At 44.2% G+C, this 19864-nt stretch overlaps 1 protein-coding gene across 3 annotated transcripts in view; it reads left to right on the top strand.

Moving 5' to 3' along the window:
* ARHGEF4 (Rho guanine nucleotide exchange factor 4) overlaps window positions 1–19864 on the top strand; it is a 122773-nt gene that overhangs the window by 80079 nt on the left and 22830 nt on the right. Inside the window, exon 1 of one of the 3 annotated variants that reach the window (XM_064457275.1) lies at window positions 12326–12372. The exons of the other annotated variants lie outside the window; for them this stretch is intronic. The gene's annotated coding sequence lies outside the window, so the exon portion shown is untranslated. Of the gene's footprint in view, window positions 1–12325; window positions 12373–19864 lie in introns of those variants that run through there. 3 annotated transcript variants of the gene reach the window in all.

The raw sequence follows: 19864 nt of genomic DNA, 5'->3' as shown, positions 1-19864 counted from the left end.
TCCAGTGCGGAAGTATTACATATAGGACAGACAAAGCTTCAAGCTTCATGAGAAGTTGAGAATATGAGGGATTCAGCATATAAAAAGCCTGCCTGCCCAGCTCTCGAGTGATCATGGTGATAATGAGGAAAACTATACTGATTATCAAGTAATTGGCCTGGATGAGTAGGCTTAGGCCTGCTTGCTTGGAAATATTTGATGTGTACAAAGGGTTTGCCCTGTCCTGCTGTGTGAAGAGTCCATATGCCTCTGTGCTTTGGAATAAATGCTATTGCAGTTCAACATGTGGAGTGTTTAGTCCCTTGCAGCCCTTGATGAACAGTACCATCCCCGTCTTGTGAAAGGAAAGCTCTAAATGTTTGGAAAATAACAGCAAGACTCCCTATTTTTTTCTTACCTCTTATGCGTCTGTTTGATGCATTTGGAATTCGGTATGTGAAGTCTTGTTCCTGAGGAAATGAACGACTCATTGGCTTCAGCAGGCCAGGATTTTATCTAAGATATGTAACATCATTGCCTTATGTTTTAAAGTGACAATATTGTAGTATGTTACAGATGTTTGTGCTGACCAGTGCTTGTTGACAAGATGCTATGAAGTGAATTGATTTCTGATGTTATATGTTTCTGATTTAACAAAGTAGTTCATACAGAAAAATGTTCAGGAAGTGGCTCAAACAATACATCTGCCACGTACCAAAGGTGACAGATATTGTAGCAACCCTCTGTCTTACTGAGGAGTGTACAGCTGGGGCTGTTGAGTCTCTAAAGCATTATTCTTGTGCTAAACTCTTTGACTGCTCACTGGGAAGTTGTTCTAGGCTCACCTGGTGCTCCTCCAAGCACAGCCAATTTTAAACAAAACAGACATGTAAACTGTTTATAAAAAAAAAAAAAAACACCACCCCACAACAACAACAAAAAAACCACCAAACCACCAAAAACACTCCCCCTCCAAAAGCCCCTGCAAAAAACCCACCAAAACAAAAAAAACCCCACAAACCCATAACTCATAAAATGCTAATGCAGATGAAATCAGAACAACGTATTTTGATTTTAAGTGAATAATACCTTTCATAGTGCTTTTCACATTATCTGTCTACTTTCCAGTTAATAGAAATCTCTTGTGTACTGTATGAGGACAAATTTCAAAAGACAGAAAAAAATTAAAATAGTGCAGCAAAATGTTATCATCCCCCTTTTTTAAGAGTATAGAATAGGTTGAAAAAGCTATGATCACAACAGATTTCCAGTTGGAAAACAGAATTTGAATAATTTATCATATGGAAGCAATTTATAACATTCCTGTGTAATCTGGGAAAGGAGATTTATTACCACTTTTATATCTTAATGTGAGTATGCTGCTATCCCAACTGATACTGAAGCAAATAGAAACCAGTTAATAAATACTGTGTCCCCCCCCTTTTTTTTTTTTCCAGAGGGCTTAATTCCTACTTTAGTCTTGTGTATTTCTGCAAGCAAGGTTTACAGTTGTGGTCCAGAAGCAGCAATTATGATTTATTTGCAGAGCACTGTATAAAGCTCAGTGCTGTCAAGGACAAGAAATAATGGATCCGAGTTTTTGGTCCCGAGTGCTTGCACAACTTTATATAGGGCTCAGATGTGAATGTTCAGAGAATGGAGTTAGAATTCTAACTTCTTTTGCTGCCCGATGGATTTAGTTTTTACAGTTCTCAAGTCTGCAAACTTTTAAGGTCATTTCAGAGGGCTTTTTTCAATGTATTTAAAGCAAATCAGTATATTCAAATAATCTATAACAATTATGTCTCATCAAACATCAGGATCAGGAGCTAAGTGGTCCCAGGTTTCACCAGAATTGTATTTCTGTTTCTACCACAGGCATCTGTGGCTGCTCTGAGCCTCTAACTCCTCCTTCCAGGAGCCAAACTGAAGAAGCAGAACAGAAGAGGTAGCCTCTGTGTTTCACCTCTTTGTGGGCATGGGTGTGTCCCCATGCACATACTGACATGTTTAAAGAAGGGAAGGTACTGCCCAAACTTTCACCTGTGGCTGAAAAACAGACCTAAATATGTGATTCAAAGGAAATAACTGGAGAGAGCATGATGGCTTTGGAGTTCTTACATCAGCCCTGCCAGCTGCTAAATTTTAAAGACTCGTAACAGCTTCTGTTAACGCTTGTTAATGATAGCTTGTGAATATTAAGGGACTCAATGTCTGTCGTTTTCTGGCACTAAATGTGTTCCCAGTTACTGGGGTGTAGAGAGAGAAGCTTGGCTCCACAAACAGTTTTCCCCCTGGAGAAAAAATGATCCAACAATGTTTTAACTCCTGAAGTTACCTGTGCCAAATCATCTCAAAGTCTGCCTGTATTTTATCCAGTCTATCTGTGGGTTTCTAAAACTGTCTGATGCTCTCCACTGCATAAAGAAAACATGGCGTGTCTACTGATGCTAATCACAAGAGGTGGTTTTCTGTTTATGGTGAAGGCTGCAACCAACTTTCCAATACTTTGGCATCCAATTAAAAGAGCTCTTCTAAGCCATGCCAGTGGCGTTGTATCCTCTGGAGCTAAGGGTTACATTTGCAGAAGGTCTTGGCTTCCTGCCTGCCACTTCTAGCCCATGAGGGCTATCTACCATGGCACCACTGAGATATTCAAATCCTTGCTCTGCCGCACTTGAGTTAGTGTGGCAGGCAGGTGCTAATCCTCTGAGGTCCTGCTGGTCCCTATCTGCTGAGGGCTCTCACAGGCACCTAATCACAGGCTTTCTAATCTGCCATCCTTTGAAGGGTGTTGCTTGTAGGACATGATTGTGGAGTGCACATGTTCAATCAGACCCTGTGCAATGACAGCCAAGGATAACCTGTAAGCGGGTGAAGACGAGTGATTTCACCACTCGTGTAAAGTGGGAGCCTTGCTTTCAAACCTGCCCTATGTCTGATACAAAGAAGGAACTCACTCCTGTCCTTGATGTATCTCACTAGCTATCCTCAGGAGCTCTTTGACTTTCAGGGATCGTTAGTTTGCTACCCAACTCTCCACTGCTGCTCTGTGGGAGGAAGAGCATTAGAAGCACTGTCATATTTGCACTTCTTCTAATATGTGACTTCAGAAGTGTAGCATAAATTAAACTGTAGTTATTCCTGCTTGAAGTGGTATCCTGAAGGTGTGCAAAGACACATCTGTTTGGCAGAATTTTGATGTAAGAATTTACTCTGCCAATGTCTTTATTTTAAAAATAGTTTTTGGGATGTCCATGCCCCATTTCGCTAATTCAAGAAACACCTGTGATGGATAACACCACAATAACAAAGTGGATATTGGAGTACACAGATTTGCTGAGAGAAGGGGATAAAGAAGGAATGTGATAGAGTAAGAATGCTGGGTAAAGGTTAGGGCTGAGGTTATTCCAGGTTTAAGTGTTTGCATAGAGACGGAGGAATAAATATATCTGATTTTGTACCACACTTGTGCCTCAGGTTCCCCTTAGCATGGTTTTGATATCAGAACATTTCTTGGATTCGTTCATTCTCCTCCAAATCCTGATTTAGAGCAGCTCCTCTCTGCAAAGTTTTCTTTTTTTCCTAATCCCCAGAAGACATATGAACACTGCAGTGAAAAAATAAAATCCCTCCTGACTCTTCTGGCCCTTCAGGGAGCACTATTAATCCCTCAGAAGATCTTCCCTGTCAGTTTCAGCCCTTTCCTGTGACCCGGGACCCTTGTCCCACACTCAGTAAACTGGGGGCAGAGTTAGCAGCAAGTTCAGCCACCCTTTAATGCACTGAAGTCATTGGCATTTTTCTTGCAGTTTTGTATTATCACTCTGATAAAGGCAGCAAAACTGTGGGAGTTGTAGAAGGAAGATAGATCAGCAAGAACAACCCAGCTGCTGAAGTGCCAACCCCACTTTTTCCTGAGGCTCGTGGAGACTCCCCCTCCCTGTGGGGCATTTGAGGCCAGCCCTTGCTCTATGCCCTCAGCACGCCCTGGGAGAGCCACTGTTCCAGTGCAGGTCAGTCGTAAGCCTGTTCCTTGCAGCAAAATGAGGAAATGTTACTTGCATTAACCCCATTACTCCCACACACGAACATATGCACACTCCATAGGAGAGGTGAACAGAATGGCCTTTGTCCCTAGCAGTGTGGGACTGACTGGCACACTTCCACGTGGCACATACTTCTCAGGCAGATTTGCATGCAGTTGTGGAGTGTGATCTGGGCCTCAGAGGACAGGAGTAGAGCTGTGCTGCTTTACAGCAGTTAAACAACAAGTTCAGCTTCTTCCCTGAAGTTTTGGGTTGAGGGGCAGGTGCAGTTGTAGGGAGAAGTGACCCAGAAAGGTATTGATGGGGGATATTTTTTCCTATCCTACTTCTAGCTGGGTTTATCTATAATCTTTCCAGAGGATCCTGCTTCTGGCTATTTCACTGACTTGCCGCTGGCAAGTCTTTTTGTCAACGGGTTTTGTGAAAAGAAAGCAGACTGCTTGAGCTGTTTAATATGGACTGAATGTCCTGTTTTCTCACATTCTGCTGTTCATAAAGGACTAATGAATGCTTTATTCGTTTACTGTGGGGCTATCAATTTCCCATTCTTGCCTTGCTGATCATCTTCACAGCCACTTACCAAGTTTGCTTCTGAGTTATATCTTAGATTGTTACCAATTTCTTGGTCGATGGGGCAGGCTCTTGAAGAACATTCCATTGGATTTATTCTTTAGGGTGTGTTGTTCTGCTGCATTTTTTCCAGCCTGCTGGCTAAAGCAGAGGTATTAGGAAAAAGTAGACTCAGAAGGCAGCTTGACTGTGTAAAATTTCTACCCTGCTTTTCTGTTGTATTGGACATAAAAATGTCTAGCCTGTTTCTTATACACATCTTATGTATGTCTTTTACCCTCTCATAGCTTTTCTCATTCTCATACTTCATGGAAATTCTTGTTCTTCCCAGCCCTCCCCTATGGCTCATTTAATTGCATCAGAAGACAATGAAGGAGGATGCTCAAATTAACATTATTACATGCCAGCTTGGAAGAACTTTACAGAGCTGTTATTTTTAAGCGGTTTTCCTGTTTTCTACATCCACAAGACAGGTATATTCTGTAAGAGGTGAGGAGGCTGAACAGTCAGAGAAGTGTCATAACACTGCTCTGCAACCAAATGCATTTCTTCAAAGATGACAGCTAAAGGAACCCTGTAGTCGTATTTTGTAATGTGTGAGCTCAGTAGAATATGCTAGACAGCCCAAAACTACATGGCTTTCTTGAAAACTCCTGTATAGTCAGAAAGAAAGGAGTCTTATGGTCTAGAAACAACTAAAAAATAAAGGCTGCCCCTGTTCCAGCCACCTCTCTTAAAAACTCTTACAAGGATCATCTTTTAGGGTTTTTTATGACTCCGTACATTATGCATCTTCCTCTACCCCATGTTAGTCACCACATTCATCTTGTCACTCACATTGCACTGTTATTCATCCCCTTCTCACCCACTTATCTATTTTTACTGGCTTCATTGCAGCTTCCTCTGACCTCACCTGGTTCAGGTCCTACAACTCTACCCATGCCTGTTCCCTCTCACCTTGCCCTGACTTTTCTCAGAGTATTTCTCTGCCTCTGTTTCTCCCTTATTTCTCTGTTCCAGCCCACATGGTGCCCAAAGACCATTCCTTATCTTTCTGTGTTATCCATGGCTGTAAATTTTCAGCTCAAAAACAGGATAGCAAAAAAAAAAAAGGCATTAAAATAATTTTGAGGACCTTCTGAACACCTCCAACCTTGGTCACTAAGGATGTTGTTGCCACCCTGTCTATTCCTCAGCTCTGTAACAAAAGGGTCATCTTTTATTCTGACCTGTTTCTAGCTACTGCATTGAAACTGTTAATCTTGCCAGATATCCAAGATGCAGCATTTCCTTTCCTCTCTGTCTGTGTTACTGTATATCCCATTCAGCTGTCTTTATTTCAGAGTATCATTACTACAGCATCCTTTGTTCTGCCTGTGTCCAATCTTGAACTAAAAAGATTTTCCTAGGCTATTGCATGGACTGCACCAGCCTGTCTTTTCTTCTCTCTGTTCCTTGCTCCACCACATCTATCGTAACATGCTTTGTTTTATTTCCCAGGTCATTCCTGTCTGTATCTCTTGTCTGTCATCTGTCATTCAGTATTGAGAGAGTATTTTCCACCTTCAGTCAAACCCAAATGCATGCCCAGCACTAGCCCAACCCATGCTGGAAATGTGTCATCTTCAGTATGTGATGCTGGAAGCTCCCTTGCCTCAGCTCACAGAAGTGCGTGGGATGTGTTGTGCTGGTACGTGGCTCACGGCAGCAACACAGTTCCTCTGACACTGGAGCTCTAGGCCATCACAGTAATTCCCAGATGCTTCAAACATGTTAACAGTTATTGTGCTGCTCTTGAAAATGAAACTTGCTTCAGGAGAACTTGGAAGATTTTCTAGCTTTAGTAGAGTCTGAAAGCAGACAACTGGTTGCTAAGCAGATTTTTAAATTTTTTTTTAATTGTTGTCAGGGGCAGCCCATCTAAATGGCTGCTTTTCTTGCAGTGTACCAATATGGCCATGCCTTCATCTATGCACTACACAAAGAAACTGTCAGGCCAGTTTTATTTCCATTGATAATTATCTTGTGAATCTTAGTACTCGAGCAAGAGAACAACTTGTAATGTTTTGGCAGTATTACATGAGTAAATCGTCCAGGGAAGTACTGGCTGTAAAAGTTGTGTGGGCTTAAACTGTGCAGTACTAGCTAGAAAAACATGCTGTGGGAGTAACTGTGCTCTAGTAACACAGTGTTACACACTGTAAAATTCAGAGCAAATTGTGGGCCTTTGACAGACTGTTTTCCATTTTAGAAATATATCATCATACGCAGTTCAAGAATCTGTGCTTGCTCTGATGTTTTCTGGCCGTAGCTCGATAGTGAATGACATCCTTTTGGGAGGTGTTAGCTGCAGTTGTAACTGAGGGTTAATGTGTGATAGGGTTGATAGTTGCTTAGTTTGGATGCTGAGCAAAGTGTGATAGTGGCAAATTTGGGTGTTAAGGACACTTGGTTTTCATAGACTGATTTGCCGGTAGCACTGCTTGCCCCTTTCACATTTTCATTCTCAGTCCTTGTTTAATGTTGCTAAACTGAAAACTGAGTAGAAATGTGTCCATTGAATGTCCACTCAGGGCCTGGATTCTTTTTTGAAAGCTGCATTTGAAATGGTTTGATCACCCCAGTGTAATTAGGGGGAACTATTTTCATCACCCAATTAAAAAAAATAAAAATTAATAGAAACGTCTTCCCCAAGAAGCTCTTCTATGAAAAGGGCACTAATAATTTGGTGATTTTTATGTCAAAGAAAGGTTAAAGGGGGGAAAACCCCAGTCATGTGGATCCAGGTGAAATTTGTTACTTTGACTGTTGAAGGTTTCTGCGTGTGCTGAACATGTTCTCTTCCCCTGCAGTTCTGTATACACAGCATCCAAACAGCCAGTGATGCCAACCAGAGGGACAGGGAAGTTCATGTTTGTGGCTTCATTGCTGTAAAATGAGAGAGTAATGCTACCTCAGAAAATAGCCTATTTAGGAACATCTTAGGAAAACTTGTAGAGAAGTTAGTATTTGTGTACTCAGTGCTGTGTTTGCATGGTGTGAAAGCTCTGTTGGACAGAGCAGGCAAACACACCACGGAGCTGACTGCCTGGTTTGCCCGTGCTCTGCGCAGAGAATGAGGAGGTGCAGCTGGGGCAAAAAGTATGTGTCTGTGTATCAGATGGGCCTAAGCCAGGCTCAGTTCTAGCACTTCTCTTGTCTTTGTTACTTGACAAATTTTTCACCTCATAGGAGAGAGGGTATTGATAAATGACCCCATAAGAGTCGTCTTTTTTCCTCTTGTGATTTTTAGAGCACGGTTTATTTGTCCCTACAATACTAATGTGTCTTTGGCTTTAAGAAGAGTTGAATTGCGTTGTCTGTCTTGTACTTGTAGCAAGCACGTCCCTGTTTGTGCTAAGTATAGGAAGTCCTGGAAATGTGCTTTAGCATGGTATCTAGTGTACTGCTCAAAGCCCTGTTTTCACAGTACGCTTTCTTGAGAGAGAGGAAAGGTGCTGATGGCAGGGCTGGTCCCCTCTGCGCGGCTGCCCTTGGGGACCTCAATCTGGGGCACGTGCTCTTTGCTTTCCCGGTGCACTGGGAATAACTTCACTGCTTGTCTCCTCAGGTTATTTATTTGCCCATTCTACCGAAGCACCTGTGTTGCTGATTACAGTTATTAATTTTTCATGTTTATGTACATGTGCCTTTCAGTTCCCAGTTCAGCTGCGACAATATCGAAATGCTCTCTGTTTGCCAGACAAGGGGGTTTGCACGCTCCTAGACTCCTAAAACTGACACCTAAAACTGTGCAGCAAATGGGGCCTAAGCTTTTGAAGACATACAAGCAAGATGACGAGTAAGGCCTGGACAATAATTAATATAATTTTGATTAAATGTGAAGGGCTGTCTTTCTGCTTTATCCAATATTAGACTGGAGATTCTTGAATAAGTTACTATCTGAAGGCTTGGTCACTGAACAACTTCTGTGACTGCAGCGTGGCTTTGTGTGCCATCAGGCCTTTGAGGCTGCTCTGTGCTCACCACTTGCACTGTTTGAGTGGCAGCATTATTCCCTTGGTGCAGTCCTGGCTGAGGATGGCTCTTAGAGGAAGAATTGGAAGTAAATTATTACAATTGCAAATTAGATTCCAATGAAGATTGTGCAACACTTACTTGAAATATGCTCCCTCAGTGATAGTTATACAAACTAAATCCCACTCTACTACAAGCAAGATAAAACCTGCAATGATTTTTTTCTCTCGCTGATATCACCTACCACAAAAGCATGTCTGATCAGTGAGAAATAAGAATGAGGCTTTAGTTCTGTCACGGAAGAATGCCACATGGTGTTTAGGGGCGTGCACAGGAGCTGGAGAGCCTCCCTGACCCCGACCCCGCCAGTACAAACACTTTGAAGTACTATGGAAGTAACTCCTCCATGTACAGCCTCTGCGAAGGACTGTGTTGAGGGGATTCACTGCATGGTGGTGACAACAAAAGCCAGCTCACAGCTAGAAGTCGCTCTGCAGTTTTCGTCCTTCTTGACACCAGTTTCTACTCATGCTTGCTTATTCACTGTGGGATCAGAAGGGTGACGGCAACTTAACATTAATTGTGTAATGCTCCAAGAAGTACACAGAGTAAACATGTTATATGTGCCCAGGCAACGTAGTGTAGGAGGGAACTTAGCTCTGTACATCAGAAAAGCAAAGGAACATAGCTGTGGCTTAGGATGTTTCTTAGAGGCAGCTCCAACAAGGTTAGGTGAAAACACACCCTCCATTACCATTTTGCATCTATTTTTCTGCATTTTCATCTTGATATCAGCTTCCCTCCAACTTCTCCTTCCAGGCGGTCTCAGAGCAGTGTCCAAGTAGTAAACTACTTTTCTGTTTAAGATGTCTTTATAGATATTCAGTCAAACTTTCTGTGCTTTCATCTTCAAATACTCTAGCATGTTCATGAGTGGCAAAGATTTCAGGAGATTACTGGAGAATTACATCATCATGGATTTTAGAAATTGCCCAGCATCCTGTGGCACCAACAGTATACCTCTGCCAGCTTGACTCACTAGTGTGTGTCTTGGTGGGTCACTGGAGTTTATTTCTTACCAGTGTAACTAAGTGACTAGAGAAGATGGTAGTTGTTGTGCAGGTTTCAAAGAAGCATGTGTTATCGTGCTTCCCATTCACCATGATTAGCGTCTCCTGAAGATCTGCACCTTTCCCTGTTTGGTGGCTTATGCCCAAACTCAATCAGTTCATGAAAAGCCTTCAAAACCAGACAAGATTTGTAGAATGCCCAGGAGCTGAACAATGATGAGAGTCAACTGTGGACTTGAAGAACTTTCATTAAATTGAACTCTGCAAGTTTAGGGATCTAGGTATTACACTGTGGTGCATATGGCGCAGAGAATTGGTTTTTCAAAGCCACTAAGTGAATGCAGGCGAAAAACTCAAAAACACCTGGGAGCCTGGGCAGCCTATGGATCCCAGTAATTTGCTCCGTATGTGAAGTGCTGCTTATCAGGTCTTGAAGCTGCACTGAGAGCACAAGCCCTCATCCTATGCGTTATTCCCCCCATTCTATATTTAGGCTAGAGAAAAGGAGATTTGCAGAATCTTTAAGTTCAGAAACGAGCAAACTGAAATAATTCTAGGCTTGATTTTATAATGCCTAAAAAAGACGTATCTTAAATGTTATGGAAGCATAAGGAGAGAGTGGAACTTGTTTGACTGCTTAGCACTTTCTATATAACCCCTGCTGAGGTTAGTACAGTTTGGGGAAAAAAACAAATGAAAGACAAGTGCCCAGCCAGACCATAACTCTTAAACCATTTCCCTTTTAAATCTCTTACCTGCTGTGTTCCAGGATACATAGAGGAGCTATACGTACAGGTCTTCAAGAAACATTATGTGCATTGATGTGTGAACACCTGAAAAAAGTCAGCTTTTTCTACATGCATTCTTTCAATTGTGAGAACAGCTGAGTGTGTTCTCTTCATGCCCACATCGTGTGGCTGCTCCCTCATTGCCCTTCCCAGAGATGGATGCTACCACAGGTGTTCAGCAGTTAGTATGTTTAAGGGCGGAGCCATGACTTCTGGTTCCTCTGTGTGTGTGTGTATACACACACATGTTGGTTCTGGGGATTTTTTTTTTTCAGTGTTTGAAACTACTGGGTAAAGTGCAGAGTCATCCTCTTTGCACCCAGCTCCACGCACTAGCTACTGTATCATCTAGCCCTAGCTCCAGGGGCTGGATTCCTATTCCTCACTTTCACAAGGGGGCGTGTGGGGGATGAGCACTGGAAGATGTAGAATTACCTCCTGTCAATGAAGGTCCTCTTCTTCCTTTCCTGGGGAGTGTTATTACTGCCAGCTATTGAGTAAAAGGTGGGCTCCACTTCGCTGGCTAGAGGAAAGAAAAGGGCTGCAACTGTAATTGAAGACTCTGTCTGTGATGGGTGCTCTCCAAGAACCATTCCTCCAAGGAGGAATGCCTTTTCATCCTGATTTTGATCAGACATTGGTGAGGGCTGTGCTTAGGCTGGGGCACCTGTGTGTGCCCCAGGCAGCTTGATCCTTTGTGAACTCCACAGCACAGCAGCAAAAGGTTAAGTTCAAAAAAGTATGTTCAGGGCCCTGCAGAGCTAACCAGGGGTTTTCTGGTTGCAGAGATTTGGATTTTCAGTGCCTCAGTCCCATGGAGGCATTGGCAGAGGTAGCTAAGTCCTTCAGACATTCTGGCTCCAGGATCCTGCCAGGAAGTGGATGGCAGAGTCCAACGAGAGTCAGTTCTCCTGGACCCCCGGTCAGAGGGCTGCATCTCCCCCCATCCTCCTCGCAAATATCCCACAGCCTGTTGCACGCTCAGGTGTGTGGGAAGCCGTGCACGCCCTTGCCGTGCCATTGCACTGTTGCACAGCCAGCCTTCCCCAGCCCCACCCGGAGCAGTGGGATTTGCCTTCTGGCAGGACTTGTCTCTATTGCTGGCATGCTCTTAGTGTGGGCGGAAGGATTTTAAAAAGCAGCCGCCTAATCCACTCCTGACCCTCCTTAAAAGCCTCCCCTGCACACCGCCTCGACGGGCTGGCGCTTGCCGCGTTGCTATGGCCTGCATGTATCCTGGAGACGGCACCCAGCAAATAGCTGAGCCGCTCTCTGGAAAGCCAGTATCACCGCCCGGATTGCAGTGCTCCGGCACGCTCGGGCTTTCTGCAAGAAGGCATTCAATGTCTTCCTTCTGCTAAAGCGATGGCGACAGTTCCTTCAGCAAGGAAGATGTGGAAACCCACGGATGTGCTGATAAGCATCCCCCTGAGATAAGGGGGTGGGGAGGGGGCGTTTTGGCACACATGCTGTGCGGGACCAGCAATGGCTGTGTCAAACCATTTAGACTTCTGCTTTTGAGAGCTGCAAAACAGCTTTTGTTCACAACCCTCTGCCCCCATCTGTGCCCCTGCTGTGGGCTGTACAGCGGTCACTTAAGAAGCTTGCTGTTTTGTTTTGTGTGGGTTTTTTGGCTTTTTTTCTTTTTTTTCAATTCCTCCGGGGGCTGAAGCCATGGCAAAGGTCCCCGACCGAAGCCGGCACAAATGGAGTGCGCTTCACACTTTCCTCCGCTGCAACATGAACCCAGAGACCCAGCGGGTAGTGGTCTTTGTCATTCTGCTCTTCCTCATCATCGTCAACGTGGTACTGATGTTTCTTTTGGCATTTCACTGAAGGAGGACTGCTGGTAGTGGTGTGGTACGTGAGGGTTTCCAGGACTGGGCAACAAATCAGCAGGTCAGCTTGTCGTTGTCTGCCTCTGGTCTGCTTGTCTGCTGTTACGGTAACTGTGTGTCTCAGAGTATCCCTCCTTTGTTTTTTAATCATCACCTCCTTCCCCACCCTGCTCCCCTCACTCTCCTCTCGTCATCACCTGTGCCTTGTGGTTTGGATCACCTTTAAACCAGAGAATGGGAAAGAGGTAACAGAGCCAACCTGCTTAATAGTAACCACTCTCCGTGGCACTAATCAGCCTCGACTCCTAATGATGACAATACTGTGCCTGTGCATAGCACTTCTCAGCCCTGGAGAAGCCCAAAGTGCTGCTGCTTTGTTTGCAGAGGGACAGTCATCCTATAACAAGCCCTTACACAAGGACCTGCTACATGTAAACACCTGCTGTAAAAAGCTGAACCCTTTAATGCCTTCTTCACTCTGCCATTGTGAATACTGTGCTGGGTGGTGGCATGAGTAATGCCCAATTAACCAAAGTGATCGATCAATAGAGTGCATAAGGAATTTGGGCTGAATAAACGCTGCGGCACTGTGGAAGGAGTGTTTTGTTGGCTTTTATCCTGTTTCCTTTATTGTATCTTTGTGCTTATCTATGTGTATTAAAATGGCTGGCAGAACCACAGCACAGGACGCTGCTTGCAGGCCATGTGCTTCTCGCTAGCTAGCAGTAGCCATGCACAGCAGGGAAGCGCCTCAAGGAGCACTCTTGTAGACCTTTTAGGAAGGAAGGGCAGCAAAGTAGCATGCTCATTCCAGGCCTGTTCACCTCAATGATGTTTTATCAGCAGCCCTGTACATCACAGCACTTCCAGACCTGGGCATTGGCACCTCAATGGAGCAACCCTCTACTTGATGGCATTGAAGGAGACCAATTTCTGAAAGAAGACAGACTGGAAAGGAAGCCAAAGTGCACTGTTCTTAACGACACTGTTTGCATTTGTGCTGGAGACTGTGCAAAATATCCAAGCCCTTAAAATTCATCAGGATCCTTCCTTTTGTGTGTTAGGTAACCTGCAATTTAAGTACAGCTTTCATGAGGGCAGTGCGTTTGCTGGTACTAATGGTTGCAGTTACTGCAGTCCTTTCAGACCTGAATGTTTATGGCTGCTGGAGTCTGATCTGATGTTGAGAAAGGCCAGATGGTGATGTTGTCTCTGTCATCATGACTGATGTATTCTGTACTAGTTATTAATGTGATTGTGTGTAATACTTTATTGTTGTACAAAACCACATCGCTTTAGCACGCAAAGAAATTATATTTGTACTTGCTGAGTTCCTTTCTGTTACATGTGAGTAGGGAGCAACCTTTTCCCTAAGAGAGGAGAGTCTCCTGCAGTGCTGGGTGTGGGGCAGTAGCAGGCCCCAGCTATCTGCGCTTCTTTGGGAATCTCTTATGTAGATGAACAGTTTTGAATTATTAAAAGTGTCGAACTAGGCTATTAACTCTATTAGCTAGATATTGTGATAAGCAGCCACTGAAACCACCCAGTATATGTTGTTTTCGGAAGCTACCATTTAAAAACCAAAAACCACACACAAAAAAAAAACCCCCAGAATCAAACCTGAGCACACAACACTGGCTTTCAAACAAATCTGTTTTCTCTCCTCTCTAAACTTTTCCTGTGGTCTCAATTACAGCAGGAAACAGAACTTTATGGTGTAAGGTGGAAAAAAGATTGTTTATTGGAAAGGACAAATGAAAGATGTGAAAGCATATCCCAGTCTTCAAATGACAGGTGAGCACCAAAGTGTGACTTTGGGGTCGTAGGTGTCAGTGATAGAAAGCTTTTGGCAGGTTCTTGTGAGGGCAGATCATGCACAAGGTTTGAGCAGCCTCTGACAGTGCTTGAGCGTTCAGAAGCTCTCACCCCTCATCTAGTGCATGTTTTGCTCTCAACAGCAGTGGGATCAGTAATAGGCCTCAGCATCATGGCAGCCCCTGCAACGTGTTTGAACTGTCAGTTATTGCTGTCTCGCCTGCTCTGTATCTTGAGATAGTGCAAAACACATCTGATGTTAGATGAGAACTGAGGTTATTCACAGGGCCTGCATGTACACATGTAGCTGTGGAGAGTATCTGGTAGGTCAACTCCATTCATAATCCAAATGTTTGGCTCAACACATAGAAGCCGTGGGGGCAGTTGGTAAGCTGAACACAAATGTCTGCCAGCCAAGACTGATTCTAGATCCACAAAGTGACTCGTGCTTTTGTTTAGCTTGGTGCCATGTGACTGAAATGCTCCTTGGGTGGCTTTTGTCACTGAACTGGAGACTCTAGCTTCCTGTTACACTCTGCTGAGGAAGGTGCTTCAGGAAAGTTGTCCAGGAACGTTTTTATTTAGTGTCCCACAAAATTGATTAGGTAGCGGAGCTGGACTTGTGGTGAGGAAGTAATTCACCCTCTGCTAGCTGCTCCTTGCTCAGTTTGGGGACACCCTATTCCTTCCACTTGCTAAAGGGCTCTGATGGGTTTGGAAGGAATCGAATACCAAAGCTGATGATGGCAGGCTCCCAGGGCAGGCACAGCCCTGCTGTGAGCAGGCAGGTCCTCCCACAACACTGCAACCTCCTCCTTCCCTTCTCTCTCTGGCCCACTTTTACGACATCTACACCATCTCTGGTGTGGTATCCTTATCTCCAGGAAGTTCCCTTTGCGCTGCCTAGCTACAGCGGCTGTGTCTGTGGGAGCCAGAGCCGTTTGCCTTTGCTTCTTTGACACATTAAAGCTGAAAAGTGCAGAAGCAGCCAGTGCATGTAATGGGAGATGGAGGAGTGTCTTGCTAACAGCTGATCCAGTGCTCCAAAATGCTTGCTGCTGATACTAGAGAGAAAATGTAAGTCTCAGGAATAATATGGGTTTGAGCAGTTAATATCTCTGAGGTACAGAGCTACCACATTGCTTCCTGCCGGCAGCTCTCCTCTCTGGGAAACATTGCAGTTGTTGACACAGAGGACCTGAGACTTCCCCAGTGGGAGGAGATCTGCCTGCTGCGAGAGAAGTAAAGCAAAGAACTGTTTTATTCAAAGACTATGGGGAGTCCAGGACAGTGAGGGATAACCTGGAGGAGAAGTACATTATATAAAAAGGTAATGCAATCCCTGGTGAATTTCCTTCCTCTTCCCTATATGGGGCAATTTGCGTTACCCCTGCAATTTCACCAGATTATTAGTACAAGAATAGTTGGGAGCAAAAAAAAAGTAGAACTCTTCTTGCGTTTAAAAATTCTTATAAGACAAATTGCAAGATTACAGAGTACTCATTGGAGATATGTGTTATAACCCTGCCTGCTGCAGGTGTTAACGCTGCTTGCTAAGAGCCTGGGGCCACTTTTCCTCCTAATAGTTAATGTTCGGTGAATTTTAACTTTCTCTTTCTAGTGCTTGTCTAGGTGTGTGGTACCTGACTAATCCTGAAGTATCTGTGTTGAGTTTTGTTATGAGGAACCCAGTGTTTTTCTCGTTCCTCAACTTCACCTACAGCTGCATACATTTAGCTGGAACCTGTGGTTGACATATAAGCATTAATCAGTCTGATATTAGTTGTGACTCATTCAGGGCTGCCTCAGATCTTGGCTGAGGAAGCTGCAACAGCCAATAAAGCCCAGGAAAAATAAAGCTGGTGAAGGATCCCTGAATCTTGTGCAGGAGCTGTAGTTGGTGATACAACAGTGGGGAAGGAGAAGCATTTGGTATTTCTGTGAACTATGTTGTTTTTTTTTCTTTGTTCTCAGTGCACTTATTTGACACAAGAGAGGGGTGTTGTGCAGAAAGGCAGTGATTGCCTTCTCTGCAGTCATCTGAAAGTCAGGCTCTGCTGTGACATTTGGGCCATAGCCCCAGGGAGGGAGCAGCACAGCCAGGAAAAGGGGAGTCATACAGTCACTGCCCCTCTGCAAAGCACTTGGGGTGCCTGGTGCCCACTGTGCTCTCTGCTCCTGCAGCAGACCAGGTCATGTCAGCTGGGCACTTTTGTGGCTGCTGCATGAAACCCTGTCCTCCCCAGGGTGCACAGTAAGAGCTGTGCCTCCACGCTTTTCCCCATGCTGGTGCTGCGGTGCTGGTGCACTCCCACTGCGTGGCAAAGCAGCGTGCAGGGATGGGGCATGGTACTGCTTCCCCGAGCCCTGCATGGGGCAAGTTCACCAGAACTTTTAACAGGCAAGAGCTTTGCTCTGCTACTGCTTTACTTTGAGCCTTGCAAATGCAAAGAGCATCTATGAACAGGACTGAGACCAAAACATCATTTCCAAAGGGAGATCTAGGCTTTAGATTGTATCTTTTCTTAATTTGTTCTCCCAGGCTAAACTCATTTCTGTGGCGATATGTGATATCTGCTGTCTTTGTGATTTATTCTTGGAATCTAAGGCATGAACTGGCCAGATAAGAAACACAGTAAGTATTTAGGATGATAGCATCAACAATTACTTTTAATTAATGCTTCCAGTGTTTTGATTTAAAGAAAAAAAAAAACAACAAAAGAAGTCCCATTACACAGGTTAAAGAAAGATTTTAAGAGAGGGAGTACTTGTTATTTATGCCATGTCACTGGGCTTGTTAACTACAGAATGTGCTGGAAACTCTGGAATAAAATTACGTCTTATCTGAATCTTTGTATCTGTTCTTTGGCTGGGATTACTCCAGGTGTGACTGTGGTTGTCACATGTAGTGCACCCACTCTGTGTCTGCATTCAGCAGTGGTGGAACTGGGACTCGAAGTGGTAGCATGGACCTGCTGGAGGCCCACAATGGCGTTTTCTATCCTGCTGCACACGTGAAAGCCTTCTGCATTTGTAACTGATGAGAATGATAGCTCAGCTAAACCGGTAATCCTAAAAGAAAAATGTCTGCCCAAGTCACCCAGAGGATGTTGTTTAACCTTTCAGCAGAGGAGTCAGTCAGGTGTGAAGGACCATAGAGAGGGAAATGGGGGACGTTGCTCTCCCTTGCAGTTGACCAACTGATCTGATCTGGAACAAGGGCCTGGTGCAGGATTCTGGTCCCATGCATGCTGCTGCAGCACTGAGGCCCCATGTCTTCCCATTTTCCCTCCAGGGAGGGAGACCCTAGCGTTGTCCCTTCCAGCATGCTTTTCCCTCCAGAGATCGCCTCCAGAGAGCACCAGTTTCACATTGGGCACCTGAATCTCTGCTGTCCCTTGGTGGCAGAGCAAGTAGATCCTCCACCAGCTGGGGGAACAGGGGCTGCCTTCACCCCCCTCCTCCTTCCTGCTGTAGCCCCTATCCAGAGCAGGCTGCTGGGTAAAGCCAAGGTGACACAGGGCATGCAGCAAACCATCATAGCATCCACACTTAAAAATCTTGTGCTTGTTTGGTGTTGCATCCATTTAGGATATTCACACACGAATGGAATTGGTATGTTGTCTTCTACTAAGCTGTGCTGGTTTGTAGTGACCACTGTGCAGGGACAGTACGTGAATGTTATTTATAGGCCCAGTGTCTATAACCTTGGTGGTAATGTGGCTCAGAACAGCATAGTACAGCTGAGTTTGATTGTGATTGTTTTGAATTGTGATCTTGTCCAGCCTTGGCATGTTGAGTGTCTGCAGGTTGTGGTAAATTTGTATGGAAATACAAACACTGTATTTAGGTATCACATGTGAATCTAAAGAGCTACACCAGGATCTCTCAGCAGCAGCCTAATACAGCTTTCCTCACCTCACCAAATGAAATGGTTCCAGCAGGAGATTAAGACAAGACAGGCTGCTAAGGAGTCATGACTTACTGTTTTCAGTATCCCGATTCACACCTGTAGTGCCCAGGAGTCAGGACTTGTTATACTAGGCACTATCTAATTATGTAGTGAGAAGATTTACACTAGAGACCGTGAGAGGAGAGCCAGGGACTTCGGTATCCCATTGCTGCCTGATTTACCAGAATCTGCTCTGCATTGAGCTGCTTTTGCAAAACTACTTTGTCATACTGAAAAACCTGAGAACCTGTAGGGAACAGGAGACTGGACTAAAGAAGCAGTGTTCTGCAGGAGGAATAGCAGGTGCTTCACTCTCCCGTAGTTAAAGGGCCTGTTTGCAATGTGATCCTGGAAACCAGAATGTGGTTCTGGTTTGAAGCTTTTGCTTTGTTTAGGCTATTAGGTCTCTTCATCCAGATGATGTGGACTTGAGACAAATAAATAAAGCAGATATACTCAGAAGCATAATAGTACAGGGTTCTTGGAAGATCCCAGGAACCTGCTGCTTCTTGACTCAACCTTTACCTGGCACAGGACACCTACAATATGAAAATGTTAGTGGGATTTTTGGGGGTTTTTTTGGTTGGGGTTTTTTTTTTTTTTTTGATTATACATAGCTTGAAGAATCTTCTGTAGGGACTACAAAAGAAATAACTCATTTTTATATTTACAGGTACTAACCAAAAACAAAGGCTAGGCAGCCTCATTTGCCTCACAGTGAGGCATTATCAAGATTTTTTGTTCTTTTCCTTTTTTCTATCTGATATTCAGATTTTCCTCTGCCCTGTTTTCAAAGAAAAGAACAGACAGTAATTCTTAGTTCAGTGAAGAAAGTATCTAAGTGTTTATGCATTGGCAAAGTGATCACCAGAAGGGGGGGGAGGCAGGGCTGAAATGGTAAGTTTTTGGTCACCAAAAACCTGCAGGGTTTCTCTCTCAGGAGAAGGTGAAGAGGTAAGACGACCATCTTTGAGAGCTACATCATGGAGATTTCTAAACAATCTTTGTTGGCCAGCATGTCCGCCAGCACCTACCAGTGTTGTACAGACTTTGGCACAGTGCTATTAATGTAAGGGATGTTTTCACAGGAGATATGAGCAATAAAAATAATTTCAGCATGTTCTTTGCAGTGTGTTCCATTAAAATTAAATTATGCACACACATGAAAAAGCCATGTGCTGTGTTTCTGGCTTACTGCCCACTGTGAGCCCAAAGAGATGCTGACCTTTTCATGATTCAGAGCAGTTTGCTAGCAACACAGTTTGTATCTGCATTAAAATGTTTTCTTTAGCCTTATTTGTAAAACAAATTTAGATTAATTTGCCTTCAAGCTATAACTGATTCTGTAACTTGCTGTATCCTTTGGAGGAAGGGAATAGGGATAGCCATCAGTGGGCAGAGACCTCTGGGAACTGCATGGTTCCCTTTCCTTTTTTTCTGCAAAGAGCCAGGATGCAACATTTACCCTCAATAAATCCCTATGTCAGATGAGCTCCAGCTGAACTGGTTTGGCTATGTTGTCCTGGGGAATCTGTAGAGTATATTCCTCATTTGTCCAAAGAAATAATTGTGAAAGAGGAAGCAAAAAAGTAGATAGAAAGGAAAAATCTCAAATTAAGTCATGAGAGAGGCAATGGGGTTCGGAGCTGTCCTGCAGAGAGGGGAAAGGATGGGAAATGTCTCAGGGGGATGTGCTGGGGTGCACAGAGCAAGGGTAATGCTGCAGACAGCAGCAAGAAGAGAATAGGCAAAGTTTGTAGCATCAGTGACAAAAATGTGTTAATGT

This window comes from Phalacrocorax carbo, chromosome 7 (assembly GCF_963921805.1).
Source record: "Phalacrocorax carbo chromosome 7, bPhaCar2.1, whole genome shotgun sequence".
In the NCBI taxonomy this organism is placed as follows: Eukaryota; Metazoa; Chordata; class Aves; order Suliformes; family Phalacrocoracidae; genus Phalacrocorax; species Phalacrocorax carbo.
The sequence above is the reverse complement of the archived record's forward strand: the minus strand, read 5'-3'. Positions and strand labels throughout refer to the sequence as shown.